Source organism: Aedes albopictus, chromosome 2 (genome assembly GCF_035046485.1).
Source record: "Aedes albopictus strain Foshan chromosome 2, AalbF5, whole genome shotgun sequence".
NCBI classification, from domain to species: domain Eukaryota; kingdom Metazoa; phylum Arthropoda; class Insecta; order Diptera; family Culicidae; genus Aedes; species Aedes albopictus.
In genome coordinates this window covers 53,717,714-53,735,198 of record NC_085137.1, presented here as the reverse complement: position 1 = coordinate 53,735,198, position 17,485 = coordinate 53,717,714, and the positions used below count along the sequence as shown (strand labels likewise).

Sequence of the window (17,485 nt, the reverse complement as noted above, 5' to 3'; positions counted from 1 at the left end):
AATCGGTATCATATTCATCAGTCGTCTTTTAACTCGGTGAAGTAGCCGAGAGGTAAGTGACAACCAGGGGATCTGAGTTCGAATCCATGCGTGGCAAAATTTTACTTTTATATGTTTTATCTGTCGAATCGGTTCTAGCGATTGCTAGACGCTAAGAACAAATGAGTTTTATTTTGTGATGTCCTCGAAGATGTAAATTTACATGTTTTGACCTCTAAATTTGTGTCTTTGAAAATGCTCGTATATGTCAGGTTCAGGACACCTAAAATTACATGATTTTTTCTAGGTGTGTAGAAGGAACAGCCTATGCTAGAAAGAAGGTAAAATATGTGATGAAAACTTAACAGTTTGATTTCGTCGGTAGTTTGATGCTGACAACTATTTTAACAAAAAACTCAAATGAATATACTTTGAAATAAGGAGAAATTTACTATTTGTGAGAATTACAATAATTGTAAAAATGACGGTCTCTTATGTATTCTGCAGAAAATGATTTTGTGTCCTTATCGATTACTCTTCTTTGAACATCAATACAGTCAAACATTATACAATTATAATTCACTGCCATTATTTACAGAACACAAACGGAAAATTAATTTTAAATATTATTTTTTTTACGGGAAATGGTGCATTCCGGAAAATGGTACATTCCGGGAAATGGATTTCCGGGGAATGGTCCATTCCGGGAAATGGATTTCCGGGAAACGTCTTTCCGGGAAACGGTTTTCCGGGAAATGGTTTTCCGGGAAATGGGGGACAACCACATTATTCATAGTGCGTGCGCGATCGGAGCGGGTTTTCAGATGCTAAAAGGCAAACGCTCCTAAATTCATCTCACAAAGTATACCGACGACACAAAAGTCAAGAAAACATTGAAAAGTATTTAAGCATTTGCAATCAACTTAATCTAGCCATATCCACTGCTCTTGAAGAGTACAACAGAAAAACCGATAATGAAATAAAATCCTGTCCCAGGAACTTCTTCAATTATGCTAAAACTAAGTTGAAGTCGAGCAATTTTCCATCAAAAATGTCGTTAGATGGTAAGATGGTAGATGGTTAGATGGTTAGATGGTGTCCGATGAAATTTGCAATCTTTTTGCGGCTTATTTTCAAGAGACTTATAGTACATTTTCTGATACCGATCGCGACTATGAATATTTCTTCCACTTTCCTGACTTTACCAGCAACATTGGAATCAATCAAATCATGTTACAGGATTCTTTAACCGGTCTAAAAGACTTAGATCCAAACAAAGGTCCAGGGCCAGCTGGAATTCCACCGGTTCTTCTGAAAAACCTGGCAACTGAATTTGCGGCTCCATTATTTTGGCTTTACAACATGTCACTTGAAACTGGAAAGTTTCCGAAAGGATGGAAAAAATCTTTCCTTATACCCATCTACAAATCTGGTAAAAAATCCGATGTTCGTAACTATCGTGGGATTGCCATTATCTCATGCATACCAAAACTATTTGAATCTATTATAAATCGATGTGTGTTTAATCTAATCAAACTAAGAATAACAAATGCACAACATGGATCTTTCAAAGGTCGATCGACTACAACAAACTTGTTAGAATTTGTTAATTACACCTTATGTGCAATGGACAGTGGAAACTATGTTGAATCATTTTTTCAACATTTCATCAGGAGTCCCCCAAGGCTCACATTTAGGACCTTTGCTTTTCATATTGTTTGTAAATGATATCACGTATATTCTAAAACATCTCAAAATCTTTATATACGCTGATGATATGAAACTCTTCAAAGAAATAAAAAAATAAGAAGACAGAGAATGTTTTTTAAGAGAAATACGCATATTTGACCAATGGTGTAGTAAAAGCCTGCTGCAGTTAAACGTGATAAAATGTAATTCAATTACGTACAGCAGAAAAAATAGTACACCACCATTAATTGTATCTTAAGGAAACCAAGAAGTTGAAAAGTGCAATAGAATTAGAGATTTAGGTGTTATCTTAGATTCCAAATTAACTTTCACCAATCATTATAACGCTATCACTCATAAAGCAACTAATATGTTAAGCTTCATTAAGCGTTTTAGCTACAACTTTCTGGACCCATACACGGTTAAAACATTGTACGTCGCTTATGTAAGATCAGTTCTAGAACCCAAGCAGCACACAAGTCACAAAGGAGTGTCGACAGCGCAGGTTTTAGGTTGAACACTAGTCATTTTCATTATTCTGCCTTTGAGTTAGAATTGCATGAATGTAGCTCCTATACAACCAAAAACCTGCGCTGTCGACACTTCTTTGTGACATGTGTGCTGCTTGGGAATACTGCAGCATAGTATGGTCTCCCTACATGGTAACACATGTGGATCAAATCAAATCAATACAAAAGCAGTTCCTCCTATATGCCTTACGCAAGTTAGGTTGGTCAACATTTCCACTGCCTTCATATGAGGCTAGATGCACGCTTATAGATATTCAAACTTTGAAAGAGCGTCGCGAATTAGCCATGGTTTCATTTATTAATGATTTAATATCTCAACGCATCGACTCCGCCAACTTACTATCATGTATAAATTTCTATGCTCCTGCTAGACTATTGAGAGGTCGTAATATATTTGCTCTAAACAAACATAGAACAGATTATGCAAAATTAGGTCCTTTGAATCGAATGATGAACCTTTATAATCACCACTGTGCATCTATTAGTTTAACCATGTCTAGAACAAATTTAAGATAATATTTTAGGTTTTTGAGACATAATAGAATATAGTAATTAAGTGATATAGTTAAGTGAAATTGTAGTCTACGGTATGTTTGACAAAATAAATAAATATCATCCTACTCGAACACAAGCGATTGCCGCACCGATTGATTCCGTTCTTTTTGTATTTTTTTTTTTGCGTTCTTCTAACAAAAAATGTAAAAATAAGAAACATACAAAAATCGCTTTAATCCTTTATTTTGCTACAAAAAACCCTAATTAATCCACCTAGCGGTGATGGCGCCTTTCTCGTGCCTTCGAAAACACATTTCAACACAACTCAAGTGACATGTTGATGGATATTGCACTTTCATTCGTTTAACAGAAATCCATTTCATGGCATCAGAGACCATATCGTTTATCTGGTTTTTGATTTTTGAGCCGCAATTTTGAATTTCGAGCCGCCGTTTAGGATTAAAGTCCGGTAGCTTGGAAATTCTGGTCGCTATTTTTGGACTCCAGACTTCTTCCCCATACAAGATACACCCATATTGAATGGTTTAAAGCCCAAAACTCCATTAAGACTCAAATATCCATCATTCAGTCATCAGCAATCATCCATTATTCAAAAGCAGTTTTTTTCTTCTAAGTCAGAAAACCGTCATTGAAAATTATTTCACTGTTATCCAGATGGTGACCAGAGTGCAGCGATAAATTTTTACTAACATTGGTTAGGATTTCAGCGAGAAAACTGCTTTTGAATTTTTGCTAAACGATGACGGTTTGTTTCCTCTTAAACAGCTGCCATTTTGAATGTTGAGACGGCTTTTTGGATATTCTGGTAGTATTTTTGAATTCCGTTTGTCTTCCCCATACCAAATATGCCCAACCGTTCAATTTTAGAGCCTGAAACTCCATTAAACAAAAGTAATTTTAAGTTTTGAGCTGCCATCTTGGATTGTAGACCACCATTTTGGATACTCTGTTTGTCATTTTTGAAGTCCAGATTTCTTCCCCACCATTTCATGGTTTTAAGTCCTAAAACTCCATTGAACAGTCGCCATCTTGAATTTTGAGACGCGATCTCGGATATGTTTTTTGCCATCTTGGATATTTTAATCGTCATTTTTGGACTTCAGACATCTTGCCAATACTAAATATTGCATTGTTTAAGAGCCTGCAACTTTTTTAAACAGCCGTCATCTTGAATTTTGGACCGATATCGTGGAATTTCTAGTCTACAGTTTTCATTTTCGCATAAAATTCGTAAACCATGCTTAAGGTTACAAAAATCGCCGCAGGGCTTGGTACAGTTTTATGTACGGCCAGTTCCACCGGTGCTGGTCTGAATCACTGAAATGGCCATAACTCCGGAACGCCTCGACCTCTCCGTACCATTCTTGATAGCAATACACAATTCAACAAAGTCGAGTTTTTGGAACACAGCTTTTTCGATTCCTTTTGGCGTCCAGAACAACAGTGCAAAATTTGGGAGCGATTGCTTGCGTTCCCGTATTCCGCATTGCAATTGAAATTTGTATAGAATTTAGTATGGAAAAACGTGTTTTTTTGCATTTTTCTCCTAAATTGATTTTTTTTGTCTAAACTAATCCAACTAATGCCTAGGACATGCTGAAAAACTTTGCCGAAGACCGCACAGTAATCCGACACTTGTGAAAAAGTTATAACTTGCAGATTGCCCAGTGGTGCTTAACATTTAACATGTAAAGGAATAACATCAATAAAATCGCAACTTTTGGCCTAAGTTACCGAAAAAATAACTTTTTCACAAGCGTCGGATCACTTTGCGGTCTTCGGCAAAGATATTCGGCATATTCTATACGGCTATACTTTAACGTCATTAGTTACATGGTGTTAGACAAAATGCGAAAAAGATAAAATGCGAAATTAGATAAAATGCGAAAAAGAACGTTTTCCCATACTAAATTCCATACAAATTTCAATCGCAATGCTAATACGGGGACGCAACCAATCGCTTCCAAATTTTGCACAGTTGCTTTGGACGCTAATACAGATTGAAAAAGCAACGCTTTTTCAGCTCCATACAACGTTGACCCACTCTAATACACACATACAAACATCATCTCAATTCGTCGAACTGAGTTGATTGGTATATGTGACTTGACCCTCCGAGCCTTCTATCTAAAATTGTTTTTTGCTTTAGAAAACTAAGTTATTCAACTAACCCAATAGATTAAAAGATCTTTTTTGAAACAAAATTTATTAAACCCTCGAATGAGGGTTAAAAAGCTGCGATAAGTTTGACCATTTTCGAGTAATAGCCAGTTTGAGGCAAGAAAAGTAAAAAACATCATCTTCTTCTTGTTTTTGGCTCGACGTTCGCATTGAAACTGGGTCTGCCTCTCTTCAACTTAGTGTTCTTTAAGCACTTCCACAGTTATTAATTGAAGGGCTTTCTTTGCCCGCCATTGCATGAATTTGTACATTGTGTCGCAAGTACAATGATACATTATGCCCAGGGAGTCGAGAAAGTTTTCCCGACCGGAACGGGAATCGAACCCGCCGTCTCCGGATTGGCGATCCAAAGCCTTATCCATTAGCCTAACTGGAGACCCCTCTATCACTTCTTAAAAAGTTTGCATCCACCTATCGGGACCCCCCGGAACCGGTTCCTTTTTTTTCGGTTTTTATTTCTGTGTATTTTAACTAAAGCTAATTCTACGCTTAGAAAAAAAAAAAAAAAAAAGACACTACACCGTCTTCAACCAGAGGTTGTACAGACTGAACAAGCACTAACATATGACAACGGACAACACAGAACACCCAGTGGACCAGTGGAGGATTTTTCTTTTGACGAAAAGTTTCCTTCGACTGGAGCGGGAATCGAACCCTCACTCCGTGGCACTCACAATACGCCTAAACGACTGACGCCGCTAACCGCACGGCCACGAAGCCCACCAACCGGAACCGGTTCCGGAACACTACCTATTCAGATATGGTTTGATACTGTTTTCCTGCTAACCGTTCATCAGGTTACCGAAAATGCCGCTGTTTGATGTGTCGCATGAATGAGTTATGTTCAATTTCGGCCTCTAATATTTGGCCACTTCCAGCGGGACACCCAGAACCAGTTCCGGAACACTACCGGTTCAGATATGGTCTTATACTGTTTCCTGCTAACCGTTCATCAGGTTATCGAAAATGCCGCTGTTTGATGTGTCGCATGCATGGGTTTGGATCTCTTTTATATTTGGCCACTTCCGGCGGGACATCCGGAACCGGTTCTGGAACACTCCTGGTTCAGATATGGTCTGAAACTATTTTCCTGCTTACCGTTCATCAGGTTATTGAAAACGCCGCTGTTTGATGTGTCGCATGAATGAGTTATGTTCAATTTTATATTTGACCAATTCCGGCAGGGCACCCAGAACCGGTTCCGGAACACTACCGGTTCAGATATGGTCTGAAACTATTTTCCTGCATACCGTTCATCAGGTTATTGAAAACGCCGCTGTTTGATGTGTCGCATGAATGAGTTATGTTCAATTTTATATTTGACCAATTCCGGCAGGGCACCCATAACCGATTCCGGAACACTACCGGTTCAGATATGGTCTGATACTGTTTTCCTGCTAACCGTTCATCAGATTATCGAAAATGTCGCGGTTTGATGTGTCGCATACATGGGTTTGGTTCTCTTTTACATTGGGCAACTTCCGGCGGGACATCCGGAACCGGTTCCGGAACACTACCGGTTCAGATATGGTCTGAAACTATTTTCCTGCTTACCGTTCATCAGGTTATTGAAAACGCCGCTGTTTGATGTGTCGCATGAATGAGTTATGTTCAATTTTATATTTGACCAATTCCGGCAGGGCACCCAGAACCGGTTCCGGAACACTACCGGTTCAGATATGGTCTGAAACTATTTTCCTGCTTAACGTTCATTAGGTAATCGAAAATGCCGCTGTTTGATGTGTCGCATGAATGAGTTATGTTCAATTTTATATTTGGCCACTTCAGGCGGAACAACCAGAACCGGTTCCGGAACACTACCGGTTCAGATATGGTCTTATACTGTTTCCAGCTAACCGTTCATCAGGTTATCGCAAATGCCGCTGTTTGATGTGTCGCATGCATGGGTTTGGTTCTCTTTTATATTTGGCCACTTCCGGCGGGACATCCGGAACCGGTTTCGGAACACTACCGGTTCAGATATGATCTGAGATTATTTTCCTGCTTACCGTTCATTAGATGATCGAAAATGCCGTGGTTTGATATGTCGCATGCTTGGGTTTGTTGCATTTTCATGTCTGGCCCCTTCCAGGGGTACCGGTCCGGAACACCTAAATGGCCATAACTCCGGAACGGCTGGACCGATCTGAACCATTTTCAAAAGGAAACAATGGGAATGTATGCCGCGTCGAATGAACCGTCGGTCATTAAAATCGGTTGAGGTTTACTGCCAAAAAGTGATGTGAGTTTTTTGTACACACACATACACACATACACACACACGCACACACACACACATATACACATACACACATACACACACACAGACATCACCTCAATTCGTCGAGCTGAGTCGATTGGTATATGTGACTCGACCCTCCGGGCCTTCTATCAAAAAGTCATTTTAGGAGTGAACATATAGCCTTTCCAGTACACTTGGTGTACGAGAAAGGCAAAATGGGTAAGCCAGCTTTAATATGATCTAGTAAAGCTCATTTCTTTTCACTAAATCTTACACTGTCAATGTACAATGAGTTTGCAAGTTGTATTCACGAAATTATTATGGGATTCCCATAATAATTGCGTGGGAGTATCTGCATGACAAACATTTGAACCATCGTTCATTGGCCGTCATGAAAACCAACCCCCACTCTTAGAGTATTTTTAACCTCAAATATTGTTGTTCTGCTTCACCCACTCCCTAATCGTCGTGAACCATCATAATCCTGTTCCTGGATACACTTTTATTGTAATAGTAGTTTACGCAACAAGGTGCAGAATGAAGATTTTTACAGCACGAGTCGTACATTTATCCAACGAGGCTTGCCGAGTTGGATAATTACGACGAGTGCTGTAAAAATCGAGTTCTGCACCGAGTTTCGTACAACGTTTTTTGCAATTTCATAAACTACCACTTCAGGATAGTTTTTATCAAAAATTGTTCACCAAACTGCACACCGATGTTCATAGTCATGTTTAAGAAAATCTGATCATAGCAGGTTATACTGTGCAGTTGTCACATTTTTTCAAACCTGCGTCTATAAACCATCAAGAATTTGATCAAAACTGAAAACAGTGCTGTAACGGTTCATTACGCAACGCAAATCAGTGCTGTAATGAACCATTACAGCACTGCTAATTTAGTGTGGGAAAGTAGGCCTTTTCCTGGCAGATTGGCATGCGGTAAAACAGCCCATTACGATGAGAAATTGCAAAAACGTTTTTACAAAACTTTGAAGTACTCCTTCACCCTAGCTGCGAACATTGTTTTTTCTGCCATCATATTTCCTCCTCGGTCATCACATATGGCGGCATTGGTAGATTCTTGGACAGCACACCATTGTAAGTTTCATTAAATCTCTTCATATCGGTTTGGTTCCGCTCTCTGATGAGCCTGGAAGCAGCCACTAGCATTTGACTTCAGATGGTATACTTCTCATTCGTCACTAGTTGGCACTCCTCGTCGAACCAATCACCTCTAACGTGGAGAAGGTGTGTGGCCAAAATCTTTTTTTTTTTTAGTTCGAAACTTTTAAGTATACAAAAGTTTACGAGGGATGAGAGCCAAGGGGTTCTGATACGATCAAACATGAGTCTACGTAGTATATGGACAGTGTTAAAATTTTTGATTTTGTCAGATCATTTCATTTCATTTCATTTATTCTCATTTATTCAGTAACATAAGACAGACGTCTTTTAAATCGTTACAATTGTTTCATTTAGATAGAAAAACTGCCACTGTTTTGAATTCATTTTAATAAACTAACATTTATGCAACTACAATACATATTTTAATTAAAGTGTTCGATACATTTTTCTTAAAAACTTGCCCCGATGATTTAAGAGTTAATTCATTTGGCAAAGTATTCCAATAAGAAACACCTCGTACGAAAAAGCTTTTTTCATATTTAGCAGTATGGTGTCTATGAATGAAGAATTTTTTGGATCTTTCACTTCGAAATTGACTAAGTTTATTGTACAGATAGTCTGAACATTTGTTATTGGTAAGCATGTAAACAAGTTGACAGCATCTCAATTTAGAAAAATTTTCAAACGAACAACCAATTAATTTATTTTGCAAATGTGAGACATGGGAAAACCGGGGCAAATTGAACACATATCTTACACAAACGTTTAAAGCAATTTTTAATCTATTGAAAGCAATGGCAGAGATCTGCATGTTTAAGAAGTCGCATGCCAAGAAGTGAGGTAATATGAGAGTTTTAAATAGGCTAAGCTTCATTTCTGTTGACAAAAAATAAGTTTGCAATTGCAGAGATCTTAATTTTCCATACACTTTACCGCATTGCTGTTGTACAAAAGGATCCCAATCTAAACTGTATTGAATTATGTAACCTAAGCTGATCGTCGATTGAACATATTGAATTAAATTGCCGTTTATTACAATTTCTGGCTTAGAGACGTTGGTATTGTTGGCAGTTATGAACAGAGCGTGAGTTTTATTTACGTCCAATCTTAAGTTGTGTTTCATGGTCCAATTAAACACATTTTTTAAATTTGCATTGATAATATTTGTTATATTTGCCGCATCAGAACTTGAAAACTCATAGTACAACTGCACATCATCTGCAAAAATCTCTATCTTGCAATATTTAAGATCATTTGGCAAATCGTTAATATATAGCGAGAATAATATTGGGCCCAGTATTGAACCCTGCGGTACACCAGACGAAACAAAAGTGAGTTCAGAGTACTCGTTATTAACATGCACAGCTTGAAAACGATTTGATAGGTACGACTTTATCAAGAGTACGGCATCACACGAAAAACCAAAGTTGTGTTGAAGTTTTCTACATAAGATACCATGCGAGATTGTGTCAAATGCCTTAGAAAAATCTAGTAGCATCAATATGGCAGAATTGCCTTTGTCAAGTATTATTCCGATATCGTCAATCACTTTGAGTATCACTGTTTTTGTGCTGTGCTTAGGTCTGTATCCAGATTGATGCGGACTAAATAAGTTGTTTTCGTTAATGTAGAAACACATCTGAAAGTTTTTCAAACACTTTGGATAGTCCAGGCAATATACTTATTGGGCGCAGATTTTCCAATGAGTTTTCCTTTGACTTTTTCTTTATTGGCAAAATTTTAGCATGTTTCCAAGATTTAGGAAAAGTATTGGTAATAATAATCGAATTGAAAATATGGGTTACAGGTTTAATAATTAGCGGCAACAACAGTTTTAAAAACTTTAGGGGAACACCGTCCAGTCCCACAGCATTGGATTTTATATCAAACAGTGCATTTATTATTTCAGCTTTATCGACAGCGTGAAAACTGAACGAATTCCAATGTTCAAGCTGACATGGAGTGTATGCAAAGCTTGGCTCTGTAAAATTCATAGAAAAAGATTGATTAATCGCATTAGGACTGAAATCTATTTTCGGCTGCTCTATCCACCTAATGTCAAGGAAGTTTCAGAGGGAGTACCAGAGAAGTTTAAAAATATTTTGGGAGGTTTCAGGAGGGTTTGAACGACAAGGTATTTGGAGTACATAGAACTATGAGTGCAATTTAACAGGCGATCGCTTGCTGTCCGAACTCGCTCGGCGGATAGGGATAACATCTATGTTCGCATTATACATACGGTGCAAATTCTTGGATCTGTGAATTTCCTAGAACCGAATCAACACAGTTACGGCGCGTCGGATTTCAGAATCTGCGGTGGCCTTCTGCCGCCTCAGTTCCTCAATCCTCTATGCGGCATCGCCGCATGGCTCAATCAACATATTTAGCTAGAAATGCATTCAAGTTAATTGCTCGTTGTTTCATATTTATTGCTAAATTTTGAATTGCTTTTTTGATGTTTTTCAATTGGGGTTTTAAATTTAGTATAATGTATTCTTTTTTATGATTTTATATGAAAGAGCACCTTTATCTGAGCCACTATGGTTTGTTTCAGGTTTTTGGAGCTTTATTTTGGTACCCAAAAACAATTTCAAAGAGATTTTTTGAAATCACCTGTTGACAGCTGGGCAAATACTTGACAGCTCCACAAAGTGTGGCGAGGGGTGATTCGACAAATCGCTCCCATACAAACTTCAAACTGATTTTCAATATTTAAATAGGTTCCAGGGCACCAAAATTCACGAAAATTTGGATTCCGGCTCAGTTTGGCATGCAGATTTAGAATATGGAATTATCTCAACACCGCTAAAGAAGCCAAATGCGAATTTTTATTTTTTTTTGTTTTTTTTTTTTGTAAAATTGGATTTATTTATGGAAAATTTAAATCATTTTAGTTGAAAAAATGTAATTATTTATTGCAGTTGTTGAATTATTCGTGGAAACTTTATTGTACTTTTTTATTGCTCGAGAATCAATTATTTATGAGAAATTTTGATTTATTTAAGGACTGTTCAATTTATAAAACGGACAACTTTACAAGGCTATAAAAAGAAGACGCGTAGTTTAAATTTAACCACCTTTGTTTCGTTGTTCAGTACGTCATCTTCCATTATAGTAATCATTTCTGAATCGAATAAAAATAGTTTTATTTTATAGAAAATCGGCCAGGTGTTAAATGAGGTGAAATTTTCGATTGCTGAAAATTAAAAATATGTATAAAATTACTGTTCACTTATGGTATGTTATTTTAATATCTGAAAAGTATGTGCCATGCTGCAGCAGCATGAGTTATAAACATTCTGGCAAAATTTAAACTCAATTGGAAAATTAAGTGTTAAGATATTAAAGTCTCAAGTGAGATTCGATTTTTTGAATAAAATTCAATTGTAAAGCAAAAAGGGCATGAAAATATTAAGCTTAAAGTGGAAATAATGTGGCTTTAAATGCAGAAAACTGCGTCTTAATAGCATTGCTGGTTTGGTTGTGCGCCATTACAGACATAGTTATCAAAACAGTTTCGTTCTCTGAAGGTTCTTCCAAATAACCATGCAACCTCAAGCAAATTTTGCATATCAATGATGTTGGAAATAAAAACTTTGCACCTGATTATTATTAAATAAGGTGTACAATAACATAGGACCAACTTTGTTGAAAATAAATAATAAAAAGATTCGCTAGAGTCGAAAATATGCATCAATGGAGCAAAAAGTATGCAATTTTTTTAATATGACCATCTTAATGGATTACATTTTTGATGAAAAATGCAATTAAAAGTAAATTTCTCTTCTGTATCATTCAGAGAGTAATATTCTACAACTCTGGACAAATTTTTAGCCGAATCCGTGATACGTTTGCAACACAGGACTTAAATAAACATTTTTTAATAATTTCTATGAAAACAAGGCAACTCGCTTCATCAAGCTGGAGAATGCTTGGTACATTATTACTGACCAACTATTGAGCTTTACCTTTAGTAGAATAGTATAAGATTACAATACATTTAAAACTTCATGGAAATGTACATGTTAAGTATGTGGAAAGTTACGTCGAATTTTGAGAAATGGGTTTTTCTTGATGTGTTACGAAAATCGCTTCAGTTACACAATAAAGAACATTTTGCTTAATGTTATTTTTTTCCTACATTTGAGAATAGCTATAGAAAGTTATGCAAAAAACTAATAATGATTTTATTGACAAATAAAAAAGATATCGCACAAGCAAGTTGTCCGTTTTATAAATTGAACAGTCCATATGCACCCTTTGATTTTTTTTTGTTATGGAAAAAGGCCACTTTTTGTGAGTCGCTTACAAAGTCGTTTGATTTTTAGCCATTCTATAAAAAGCGATGAATAAGTAAATTAAAACAATACAAAAGTGTACAGGACATCCTTCCAGTTCTGGCAACTACAGTGTGACTTTTATTTTGTTGGTTGGTTTGCTGGCAAGCTTATTCCGAAATAGCAGTTTCTTAAAATTTATTTTTATAATTGTGTAGTTTTCGAGGCATTAGCAATAAAAAATTTAAAATTTAAAGTTATATTGGAACATATTCATAATTTTGTAAATAAATTGATGCATTTTTGTGGCACTTACATAAACGTCTCAACATATATCGGTCGTTTAATTTCAACAAGAATTGCTTGAGAGATGTATTATAAAATTTTCAAAAACTTTTCAACGTTTGGGTAGTGTTCAACAATTGTCAAATTTCCCTACTGCTAGCAATGAGCAGCAACGTATAAATAAAAATAAATAAAATAGCCCATTATCGTTGGTAAACGAAATGAAGGCGTTGGTAAAGGAAATAATTGATGGGTGGATATTATGAAGCCAATAAAACATGGCAAGCTGAGTTCGGCTGGCCAGGTCGCACGGATACCGGAAGAACGACAGGCGAAGATTACGTTCAGTAGAGAACCCACGGAAAGACCACGAGACAATGGTTATTTGCAGCGAAAAAGAGCACTGTACAGCGGATTAGAAGCAGTTAGCCAGAACCTTGTCCGGTGGAGGAAAACTCTTCATTTGGCGTAGACTCAGCGAAGCAAATTGTAGTCCATCAAATATCCAAATAACTATTAGACCAATCTGAATCAACATCAATGTCACCTCTGATTACGGTATTCCAAATCACGAGACTCCCTTAGAGCACCACCGACTGTCACACTGCAAACGACTTCCACGGAAAATCCCTTCGGCCAACATTTTGCACACAGCTTGTTTCGCCAGTAGGCAGCATTTTTCGATTAGTTTTTATTACTCCTTTCCTGACGGGCACGAATTGGGATCCATCAGAATGGTGTACCAGTTTCGCCCCCCATCATCATCGTATTGGTGCTGGTGGTACTACATGTGAACCGTGGCGGGCGATATCGGTTCGATTTGGGAGCGAGAAAAATCCTTCGTAGGGTGGGAACAGTGACCCAAATGTAGCAACTCAAACATTTGAAGAAAGCACCCACCCAAACAAGCCCGGTTACAAATGGGGTCGGCCCAAAAGGTCTTTCGTATGGTTCTTTCTCTCCGCCTTGTGGGGGTTGCGGTTAGACTGATTGCGTCATTGTCCCAAATATGTACGATGGCAAATTGGGTTACGACTTTTTCTCCTATTTTGGAAATAAGGCCTATCATAAGGCTCCCGAAATCCTAAATCCGGATCTGACCTTTCCAGTATGTGCCTTATCAGCGCAAAACTGATTCGATACACAGCGACGTGGTTCAGAACCAGAGATGCCATATGTACAGATTTATCTGTATTATACAGATTTTTGAGCTGAGTGTAGAATTAGCATTTAAGTTAAAATACACATAAATAAAAACTAAAAAAAAAAGATTTTTGAGCTTCCAAACAGATTTTGATTTATATGAATACAGACTTTTGAGCTAGAGTGGCCATTTTATTTTTGTATGAGATACAGATTTTTTTCTCCCAAATTTTGTATGGGATACAGATTTTTGAAAAACGTGATACAGATTTTTCAAAAAAACATCTGGCATCCCTGTTCAGAACCATCCACGGTAGCCAGCGGATTCGGATTCGCGAGCCATTGCATTGTATTGTTGCCTGGCCGCCGCCCGACAATGCTTGCTTTATGGCAATGGGGCTTACATGTTTAGTTTACGGAGCACCCTTGGGATAGCGGTGGAGAGTGGCATGATTCAACTAACTGCCATGGGCTGCTAGGTGTTGCACGTAGGTCGAAATATTCCACGGGGGCGCTTCCTTTCATCGGACGGTTAGTAGGTTATTAGTATCGGCATCGTTGTATGGAGTTTGCATTGTTGGAAATTTTACGCCTAAACGAATTTGACTAATTGGGCCGGCGAATTTGGAATCAATTTTGCCGGGTATTTGAATTTTATGAGAGAGCGATGTTAAGCCACAAAACTCGTTTACACTATACCATAGTGCAAACGAGTTTTGCATGCTTGATGAGAACTTAACGAAGTAACGAAGATTCCGCTTGGTAGATTTGAAAATCTGTCTACGTTTTTTGGATCAATGCAGGCAGAGGTTTTTTCTTGTTGGTCATGACTGTCCGAGTTGAACCTCAGAAACAAAGTTAGGCTAGTCGTGTTTAAATACTAATGTTGAGGCCCAGAAAGGGCATGAAAGAAAGCGACCAAAATTAGACCTGACAACAGGTTACACGAGGGCTGGCAATCACCCGGGACACTTTCATAAGCGCCCTCTGCACTACTATGGGTGTTCACTGTTCAATATTGACAGTACGTAGTTAGTAGATGCACGGAAGCATAAAATTAAACAAATAAACAAGTTGATTTAATAATTGAAAAGTAAATTAAACGATACTTTTCCAATGATACGTGTAACAATACTGATTATGTCGATCAGCTCTTTTAAACTATGTCGTATATATCATTCCCGACATAAAAAACACTGTTTTTATCCTGTCACATCAAATCAAAAACATGTTTTATCACACCCACAGCCAATACACCACACCATCAATTAGCCTTAATAAGCCCTTTCGCCTCCACTGACGACGACCCCCGGCAGCGCAGCTACAGCATCCATTTGGCACAAATCACACACACGGAGCGTACCACCCTTACGTACGTATGTATATGTCAATTTATATTCACGAACATCACTCCCAGCCAGCCAGCAGCGAGAGGTACGAATTCCGACACACCCCCTCTCGGTCTATAGAAAGGTAATCTAACTTTTCATCTGACACTCGAACATGCGGTCTCGATGTGTGTATGGGGTTGATTCGTTGCACAGTGGGATGATTAGAATTGAAACTGGTGGGCAATTCTTGCTGAGACTGGCCCACTTCAAAAATGTTTAAGATGGCGATTTTCTGAAAGTCCTTGCTAAAAAAGTAAGGAAAATGCATTTGGTTACTTAAATTGATGGACCGCCCGTTAGTTAGAGCCACAACCATTTTTGCAGATCCCTCGATTTTGGTCAAATGGTGGCTCATTTAAACCGTTATAACTCAATAGTTTCTCCAAAACAGGGTTCCTGATTTCCACTTTTCATCTTCTTCCACATTCTAAGACAGTCAGCAGCGAACGGTTGTTGCTTTAGTTCGTGTGTATGATTGTCAGCGACGACAGCAATCTCCGGCGAACGGTGGGAAGCCACACTTGGAAATTACTCATTCGTCCACATTCGCATCGCAAGCGAATGCACGGTGCTTTACCGTTATTATCAAAAAAAATATACTATCAAAACCTGAAACGCCATTCTCTTTCTTCATCATTCCTACAGCTCTGGACAAATTTTTTAAAAAATCGTTAGACGAAATTTTGAGTTACGCCCTTTTAAAGGGCCTAACCCCTAAAAAATCAGGGTTTCTATAGAAAAACATCATATTTCATAACAGAAGCATGCTTCTGCCAACAAAATTTGAAACGCCATTCTCTTTCTTTATCATTCCTACACCTCTGGATAAATTTTTAAAATAATCGTTAGACGAAATTTTGAGTTACGCCCTTTTAAAGGGCCTTACCCCTAAAAAATAGGGGTTTTTATAGAATACCATCATATTTCATAACAGAAGCATGCTTCTGCCATCAAAACCTGAAACGCCATGCTCCTTCTTTATCTTTCCCACACTTCTGAACAATTTTTTAAAATATTCGTTAGACGAAATTCTGAGTTACTCCCTTTTAAAGGGCCAAACCCCTAAAAAATCAGGGTTTCTATAGAAAATCATCATATTTCATAACAAAAGCATGCCTTGAAGTCCCAAATAATAAAACGTATTATTAATAATGCTACAATTTGATACTATACGCTAATATTGGCTATTTGTATTGATGTTTGTATACAAATTGGCCATTACGCTAATATAAGGGAAGTATTTTCAAACATGTAGGAAGCAATCATGTTTGTATCAATTGCCATTCATAGCGTGGGACGTAAGTTTTTTGTATTGCTTTTTTAAAGATAAAACAAGCGATGGCATGTGCCTATCTCATTCGTTAGATTTATTGGTGAATGCTGTTTTCAATTAATAAACATACAAAACTAAGGATTGAGATGATCAATTGTAATGATAGTTCTATATTTAACTGCTAAACTACGTTACCGAAGAATAAACGTGATTAAGGTGACTCCCCGTATCACTCCTATTTCAGTTCTTCTTTTTCGATTCTTATTTCTAACAATCATCGAGCGCAACAGTAGTGGTGCTGCCTTTTTACATTTGTTCTATAAACAAACAAACAAAAATAGCACCTCTTTGTCTCGCTTCCGCCAATGTAAACATTTCAAGGTTGTTAATCATTTAAAAGCAATACAAGCAGTAGACTTCTCTGTTTTGCTAAATAACAATGAAACATGTCTCAATATTACGAAAAACACCGAATTTTATGTGTAACAAGCTAAAAATGATCGAATACTCTTAGTATGCTCTTCCGCTGTTGATGTTTGCAAGCAGCAGCAGTGTTGGCAAACAGTGCGGAGGAGATTTCACAAATAAAAAATATTTGCTTTTATTACTATCATATGTGCTCCAAAGTACAACAATAATCATTCGAAGAATAGTTTTAGATTTTACGACGTATTATCGATAAATATGAGTTGATCATTTCAATGATTTTGATTGATTTTATTGATGAATTGGCCCGCAAGATCGACATCACTGCGTTCAATGATCGATGATTGTGCGCCAGACGGCACCGCCGCGTCGCGCTGCTGCCGTCGTCGTTGTACTGTGCTGGGTGGTAAACATTGCCATCGAACT

General features: G+C 37.6%; 1 protein-coding gene across 8 annotated transcripts in view; it reads right to left on the bottom strand.

Moving 5' to 3' along the window:
* The window catches only part of LOC109409200 (uncharacterized), a 504,613-nt gene that overhangs the window by 417,424 nt on the left and 69,704 nt on the right, over positions 1 to 17,485 (bottom strand). The window lies entirely within an intron of this gene.